The 8,095-nt window shown below is 38.1% G+C and overlaps 1 protein-coding gene across 2 annotated transcripts in view; it reads right to left on the reverse strand.

Moving 5' to 3' along the window:
* FSTL5 (follistatin like 5) overlaps window positions 1-8,095 on the reverse strand; it is a 777,648-nt gene that overhangs the window by 135,116 nt on the left and 634,437 nt on the right. The gene's annotated exons all lie outside the window — the stretch shown is intronic.

Genomic DNA, 8,095 nt, shown 5'->3' on the forward strand with positions numbered 1-8,095 from the left:
TTCTTCCCCCCAACCTTTTAAGTTAAAAAGGGGGATTCCCCCCCCCCCCCAAAAGCCAATACATCCATTTTATATGAACCTACTAATCTATTTATATGAACAACAAAAAGATCACATTTGTAAATGTTATTATAAATACATTTTGAAGGGGTGTAAAACTTTCTGCTTCAGGGGTTAAGCCAAATGAAAAGAATTAGGGAACTGATCACACTGTTTGCCCCATACAAGTTCCATGCCCCTCTCTTAAAACTTTTAGAATTAGTCCCTTCTTATTTTTCATCTTGTACTCTTGTCATGAACCAGATATTTTTTCCAGAATCATGTAGAAGTGATGGCTGTTTCTGTTGCTGCAGTGAGGTCCTCCTTTGTAGAGATCTCACCACGTCAGCAAATAAGCAGATGTTCCATGGTCTGCATTTCAGCATTCTCATATCATTAGAGTAGGTCCATTCGACCATGTTTGTTTTTTAACTTCCAGTTTGCAGGCGCAGAAGGTTTGGTTCAGGCATCACCATGTTGACCAGTCCATATCAGTTTCTTTGGTGTGACTATAAAGTGGATGCCTGGGGTCTTTCATCTACCATGATCTTTCTTTTTGGCTCGCTACCTTTCTTCTGATAACAGGTGGTGAAATGTCAACCAGTAAGTACAGGCTATCCATAGCTTCAGACATCCTATTATTTCACAACAGCTGTCATTTAGAACTGGGTCTATTTTCTTGGCTGAAGTGATCATTCCCATACTGCACATGCATACTCCACAATGGAGTAACACAAGGCAATAACAGTGTTTTGTAATGTAACTGGGTTCACTCCCCACTTTAAGGTGGCCAACTTTCAAAGTATGTTGTTGTGTACGGTGACTTTTTCTTTCAGCTTCTCTACATGTACTTTGAAGGTAAGTGTTCAGTCCAGTGTAACCTCCAAGTTAGGAGGGATTGGGTGATTAGTCAGTGGAATTCCACCCCGGGTAATATTTAATTTCTGCTTGGCTACTCTAGCATAGGTGAAAGGCTGTGACTTGCATCTTTGTTGAGCTGCCACAAAGCTAGTTCTTATTGTAAAAATCTGAGAGGTTGCTTAGTGCACATGTCTGTTCTTGACAGTGGCAAAGTCCTTCTCTTGAGATGATGCATAGATCATCAGCATATATGAAGCTCCTCATATTGCTCTGTATGGATTGGTCATTGATATATATGTTAAAGAGGATCAGGGCCTCCCACATGGCAGCGTGGTAGCAATTTCATTGTCATCTCAAGTGGCTCCATTTCTTGCACAGTTCTTAGTAAAAATGTCTATTCTCCAAAAGAGATTGGATGAGCTGCACTGGGGAGTAGTCATGTGTCATGTGGTAGTAGATTTGGCAAGCATGCTTCATTGATTGATTGTATCATATGTGACTGCTATGTTCACAAACATAGAACCTGTTATCATCCCTTTCTCAAATCCATATTCTAAATGTTGGGTGATGTTTAGTATCTGGCCAGTGCAGACTTACCTGGTCTAAATACAACTTGTTCTGCTATCAGATGTTGTTTGATATGAGGTGAAAGGCAATTGAGAATAAAGTATTCATAAAGCGTATAAATACAGCACAGGAGTGACACTGATCTGAAGTTCTCTGGGCCAAAGCATCCTCCCTGGGCTTTATCAGAGCTATTATATGGGGCTTATGTATGGCATACTAAAATACTTTTCCACCAGATCACTTTTTCATCTAACCTGTATTTTAGTCTGTTTATTTAGAGCTTTATTACTGAGCAGAAGCTGGTAAGCCACTTGCTTGGCTGTGATGTTGTGGTATTGCTGTACTTTTGTCAGGTCTTTACTCAGCTTGCAAATGGTTAATCATGCTTTCCTTCTAGTGTGGTTCATATCTATTCCTTCAATCAATTCTTTCCATTTCCATGTTCATATCTATTCCTTCCATCAGTTCTTTCCATTCACCTTTGTTTTTGGAGTTTATTAGTTAGGGCTGTCCCTGCTACAATAGTGCCTTCTGAAAAAGGGTCTCTCTGAAACATTTGCTGGTATTTTATATATTCAGCTGCTAACATGGAAGTAAATTCTGGTATGTACTCAGTTTTGTATCCTGAAAGTATATACCTTTTGGAGGTTTTGCACAGTGCATTCACAAATAGCTCATAATTATCCAAGACTGGTTCAATGTGTGCCACTTTTTTTGTGAAGGTCTTCAGAAAATCCTCTCTAAAATGCTTTCCTAAAATTGAAGCATCTGTGCACTGGTACCATATGTGGAGTTATGGCTGCTGTGACATTGATAGCAATTAGTCTTTCCTGTTTGTAGGGGATGGGTTCCAGCATGTCTTTTTTTTTAACATAACTTCAAGGTTGCTGTCAATAAAGGCAAGGTCTGGTTTATAGCACCATCTCTGTCGGGAGCTAGTCAAAAACCCAGGTAGATCAGGCTGAGGTGGTTTGCCTCAGCCTATATCTTGATCAAATTACTATTTTCATTGTTTTCACTGTAACTCCACGTGACATTGTGGCTGTTCAAGTCACTGAAGATCACACATGCTTTTCTGTAGTCTAGGTCTCCTGGGCTTACACATGCAAAACACTTCCATGGAGGCTTTAAAACAGATGTTGTAGAGATGTTGTCCATATCAGTGGTCAAGATTTCAATGCCAATGTTGTGTTGAGGATGGCTCTGGTTTTATAAAGATAGAACTGCCTTATTTCTCGTGCTTCCTGTTGATGGCTAATCTCATCCCAGGGATCAATGGCTTATTGCTGTTTGGCCCTTTGTGTGTCTCTTGGAGACAGAGCATATGCCACTTGTAATTGGTGTACATCCTGGAAACAATGTCCTGTATTGGTCACTGATGGAGGTAGAACATTGGAGCTGACAGATCTTGGGTCTCATCTAATACAGAAATTCCAGTGTTCTTAATCAGTAAAACTGATCAACACCAGTAACTCCTGAAAGATTAAACGGTCTGAAAAAAAGTTTCCTTGACTAAAACATACTAGCTAAAACAGGAGCAATGCTACCCAGTATCTACTAAACCTTATTTACTCCATAAAACATTGATATTATTAACAGAAGCTGTGTTCCTGATTTAATCTTTTCTTCTGTGCTTTTTAGGGAGTGCTTTTTCTGAAATCCTGGATATCTCTGCTTTTACATTATTATCTAATATAGTAACAATTGATATTAAATAGTAAAAAAACCCCTCAAAACTAAAAAAACATATTTCATGACCAAGCTGTAATCAGAGGCTTATTGAACGTGACAAGTATGTTATACAGTAACTGGAGACCTACACAATAATTCATAGCTAATATATAACATAGTGTAAAATATAAGCTGTAAAAATCAGAGGGAAAAAATTGTTTATGCTAAAAGTGAAATCCTCCAATTAAAAATAATTATCTATTGTTCCATTAAAACTAGACTAAGCTTATAATGGCATAGTTATTACTTGATATGCCAATCACTTGCTTTTTAGGCAAATTGAAGAGCAAAATGTATTAATCCAAAATAGCTTACATTTATAAGTTAAGGATAAACAGCCATTTCACAGGCTTACATGATATTGCTTATAGCATAAGGTATACATATTATATACTCACACATATATGTATGTACATACAGATTTTTATACAGTTTTTCATGCAACTCATAGTGCCAAACCATCAATTGCCAGAGGTATAGGACAAATTAATTTGTTGTTTTATACTGCATTTGGAGGGAGGGGAAGGGGGAGAATCAGCAACACTTTTCTAGGCTTTGTAAATTTGTTACGATGCATGCTTATCAATGAAAAATCTGCTATGCAACATGTCTGTATTGGCAGATAGAGGACATGTGATATAACAATGGACATATTCCTATTGGTAATCAATGATTAAGCAAGATTTCCCAAGCTCACTAATTAGATTTTTAGCCAAGTAATTGGTGATCTTATCTGTAATTATGCATTGAATAGAAGGAACCTTGAGGTTGTTGCTAAATTAAAAACAAGCTGTAATGAAGGTTAAAGAAAAATACTTCCCATTCCCCAAAGTTTTTTTTTCAATGTAATTAAAAAACCATGGAATGCTTAAATGCTGTCTATATAATGCAGCTGAATTGAAAATGAAATAACAGTTGAAAATGAAAAAAGTATAACAAGATAAAAATCAAATATTAACAATGACGATCTCGGCATGAGAATTAGTATTTGCAAAAGTTAACCAAACATTCACAAGAAATGTCCTAGCCCATTATCACTTTTCAGCACTGTTCATATAGAAAAGCCTCAGCTTTCTGCATACTTATGTGTATTGCACCTCAGTATGTGTGTAAAATCAGTTTTCAAGGGGTTTTTAACCCTGGTATACATAGAATATAGATAAAGGGCTTTCTGAACAATCAATGTGGAACAAATGAAAGACCAGTTTCTCAATAAAATTAAAACTCGATTTTTATTCCTGAAACTCACTCGCTGGCTCACTCACAAATACGAAGCTATATTAAAAGAAAATTAAGAAGATAGGATTCTTAGTTTTTTTTACTGACAGGAGAAGAATCTCAGGAATCTTGGGTACCATTCCAGGTTCTTGAAGGGAATATATTTTTGTGGGCAGAAGCCCTTCTACTGTTGTTCCACACAAGCCTTATTCTTTCCTCTCATATGCTATCTGCAACCTTCCCCATTACTATTTCTTCCACCACCCCAAGTTTCCCAGACTCCATCTCCTCACCTCCTTATTCCTCTTCTAATTCTTCCTGACTATGTCTCAAACTTTTCTACCATGGCTTCTTGTGTCAGTTCTTCCTGGGTTTCCCAACACAGTCTCCCTGCTCACCCATTCCCATTCTACCTCTCCCCATCTGGCATGTTCATTATCTGATTTCAGTTTCCCCAACCCTGCTTTTGGTACCCACATTTTTCCTCAATTCTACCTAACTGGTCTCAGTTCCTCATGTTTAGTCATTCCATCTGTGCATCCTCCCATTGTCAGCCTCTCTGCCTTGCCTCTTTATTCATTATCAGTATTTCCCCACCACTACATTCCACGCCACCTTCATTTTCTCTTCTGTCTCCCTTGATTAGAAGCTCACAGGCTCCTCTTCCAAAATCCCATACTCCCATACCCGGTTTGTGCCCTTCTTCAATTTTTCCACTCCCAGTGTATTCCTTCTACTGCTTACTCTTAACCTTAGTTTTAGTTTCTGTCTGCTCGGCATCTGAATCCCATGCCTTTTTTCTCCATGCTGCCTGAACATCAACAGAAGAATTACAAGCAGCACTGAAGTGACAATTTCCTTGTTCTCACTCAGCAATCAGCACCACATCTGCTACCAACTGCTGTCAGGCCCAGCTGCAAGAAAAAACTATGGTTCAGTTCCTAGCATTCTTGAGATATAGCATGCTGATTGTACAAAAAATGTTTAGGGAATTTAGCTGCCAAATCCTTACAGCTCTATTGAGCACATGTAAGGTGATATTTTTTCAAAGGCTTACACATGGCAAAATTTGAAAGATATTTTTGGAGAGACAAGAAAAGCCATGTGCCGGGTACCATGGCAGGTTTTTATGAGCTTTTCAACAAAATGGTTGGAATAATTTACTGTGTATTTTTCCTTGATCAGAATTTCAGAAAAAATCCAAAAAGTAAAAACAAAAAGAAAAGAAAAACAACCCTTGGGATAACCAGTGTGGAAAATTTCCTTTTGAAAAGTTAAATTTATAAACTACTGAAAACAGTATCTTATAATGAAAGGGTGCCTATACATGTATACTGAGACTGCTCTGAACCAGTGTAATTACAATGCATCAGGGCAGACTTGATTAATCAAGTCTGCTGGAGTGTGGTAATTATCACATTCCATCAGACTCTAGCGTCACGTGTATCAGTATCCCTGGGTGCAAAAAATGGTGGTGGGGTGCTTTCAGTAAAGCTTGTTCAACAAGGTTTTACTTAAAGTGCCTCCCGCTACCATTTTTTTAGCTGATATATGTGATGCCCCAGGTGCTTTAATTAAAGTGGCTCCCAGAACCACTTTAATTAAAGCACCACCCCACCCCTCCTCCCAGAGGATGTGTATAAATGTCCAAAGTGTCCAAAAACCATAATATTGGTGTTGTTACCTCCACTGCTTAAGATATATGTATAAAATGATATATTGACTTTTTTCTGACCAGGAGAAAATAAATTCTAAACTCACCATGTTTAATGAAGGCTTAATAATTATGTACTTTTTGAAAAACTTATTATTGAACAAAGTCTCAAATCCCACTGACAGCTTAATATAAAAGCTTGAAATAGAACATAAATCTATAATAATAAAAACTCAAATCTCACAATCTTAGACATACACTGCATCTCAGAAAGAGTATATCAGACATATATGCTTGGCTATGCTGTAAATAAATTGCATATATGTTTATGGTAGTGTTGGTGTGATGCTGTAGACATGACAGTCAAGAAAATATATGAGAAGCAAGGATTTTGATTATATATGTGGGTGATATATTTTATTGGACCAGTTGCATGGTTGAAATTGACTTAGAGAAGCTTTTGAAAGAAGAATGCATTGCATTTTTCTCTGTTTCAGTGACTTAAACATTCTTCTCTGCAGTTGTTTAGCCCATCTGGTAGTGGTCTGTGTTGCAGTGCTGAGACTTATCCTGTGTCAAACCTTAATGACAATATGTTAAAGGAAAGCAGAATCATTTATTAATAGAATTCTTTACATTTTTATTTTAATAGATCCTGGGAAGTTAGGAAAAACAAAAGCAAACAAACAAAAACTAAATTATATCTCAATTTTGGATTGTAATGGATTGTAATGTACTCCTTAATTATGATTTTTTTTTCCAGAACCTGGGAAGTGAATGTGAGGCACCCTAAGAACTGTGCAAATGAGGCATGCTGTCAGTAAAAAACAAAACAAAACAAAACAAACAAACAAACAAAAACCTTGGTTAGTTATTTGGTTAGTTTTTGAAGAAATGAAAAATTAACTTGGCTTAGTCTCTCATAACGACTTTTGCATAACTAAGTTTTATTTGCACAAAGGTTAAAATCATAAAAACATAAGGCCTGCCATACTGGGCCCGACCAACGGTCCATCTAGCCCAATATTCTGTCTCTGACAGTGTCTGTACTGGATATTTTAGAGGGAGAGCTTATGAACAGAGTACAGGAACATGTTCCATGAACAACTGTAAGGACATGCATGCTATAGTACTTAGTGAGTGCATCTACGTGAGATGTTTACTACAAAGTTGACTAATTAGCTCTGCAGTAAAACATCATTGTCCAGATATGTGGTGCTATTAGCATGGAGTAAATTAATTAAATTAATTAACTCTGTCATAAGATAGTACTGCTAGACACAAGTACTATCCTATAGCAGTTACTTACTCCACTGCAATGTACTTGTAGATACTAACAGGTCTTCCTACTGGCTAGCCCCACACTGGAGCACCCTCATGCCACCTGCTGGGTGCTGCTGCACATGCAGTGCTAAGTTCCTGTCTGTGTGTAGCTGGCTGGGGCTGGGCTCTGTGTGTGCATGGCCCCTCCCGCATACCACTCATAGATTGTCTACATACCACTGGTGGTATGCATACCATAATTTGGGAACTGCTGATCTAGATCAATCTCGATTCAGCAGACAAAAAACTGCTTAGTGCCTGAGTTCATTACCCTGCAGAGGCACTTAGTTGTTTTCATGATCTATATAGAGGGTCATAGAGAAGTAAGGCTGGAAGGAACCTCTAGTGGTCATTAAATCCAAACAGCGTGCCTGCGGCAGGATCATCCCTATCCAAATCATGCCATAAAACCATAATCTAAACTCTGCGTAAAACTATCCTCAATCCTGACACAACATAGACCCAACACCCTAACCTGCCACAGGTAAAGCAGGGGAAGCATAGCACATCCTGTTTCTATAAAATGTAATCAATATATGCTCAGGAGGTCCCAGGTAGAGTGCCACACCCTCCACTACAGAGGAAGGCAAAAACCACCATAGTCCATACCGATCTGATCATGGGATAAAATTCCTTCCTGACCCCAAATATGATGATTGGTCTGACTTGGAGCAGAAGGGCAAGACCCTCTACCCAGGAACC

Source organism: Gavialis gangeticus, unplaced genomic scaffold, assembly GCF_001723915.1.
Source record: "Gavialis gangeticus isolate Ggan-Ray unplaced genomic scaffold, GavGan_comp1, whole genome shotgun sequence".
Taxonomy (NCBI): domain Eukaryota; kingdom Metazoa; phylum Chordata; order Crocodylia; family Gavialidae; genus Gavialis; species Gavialis gangeticus.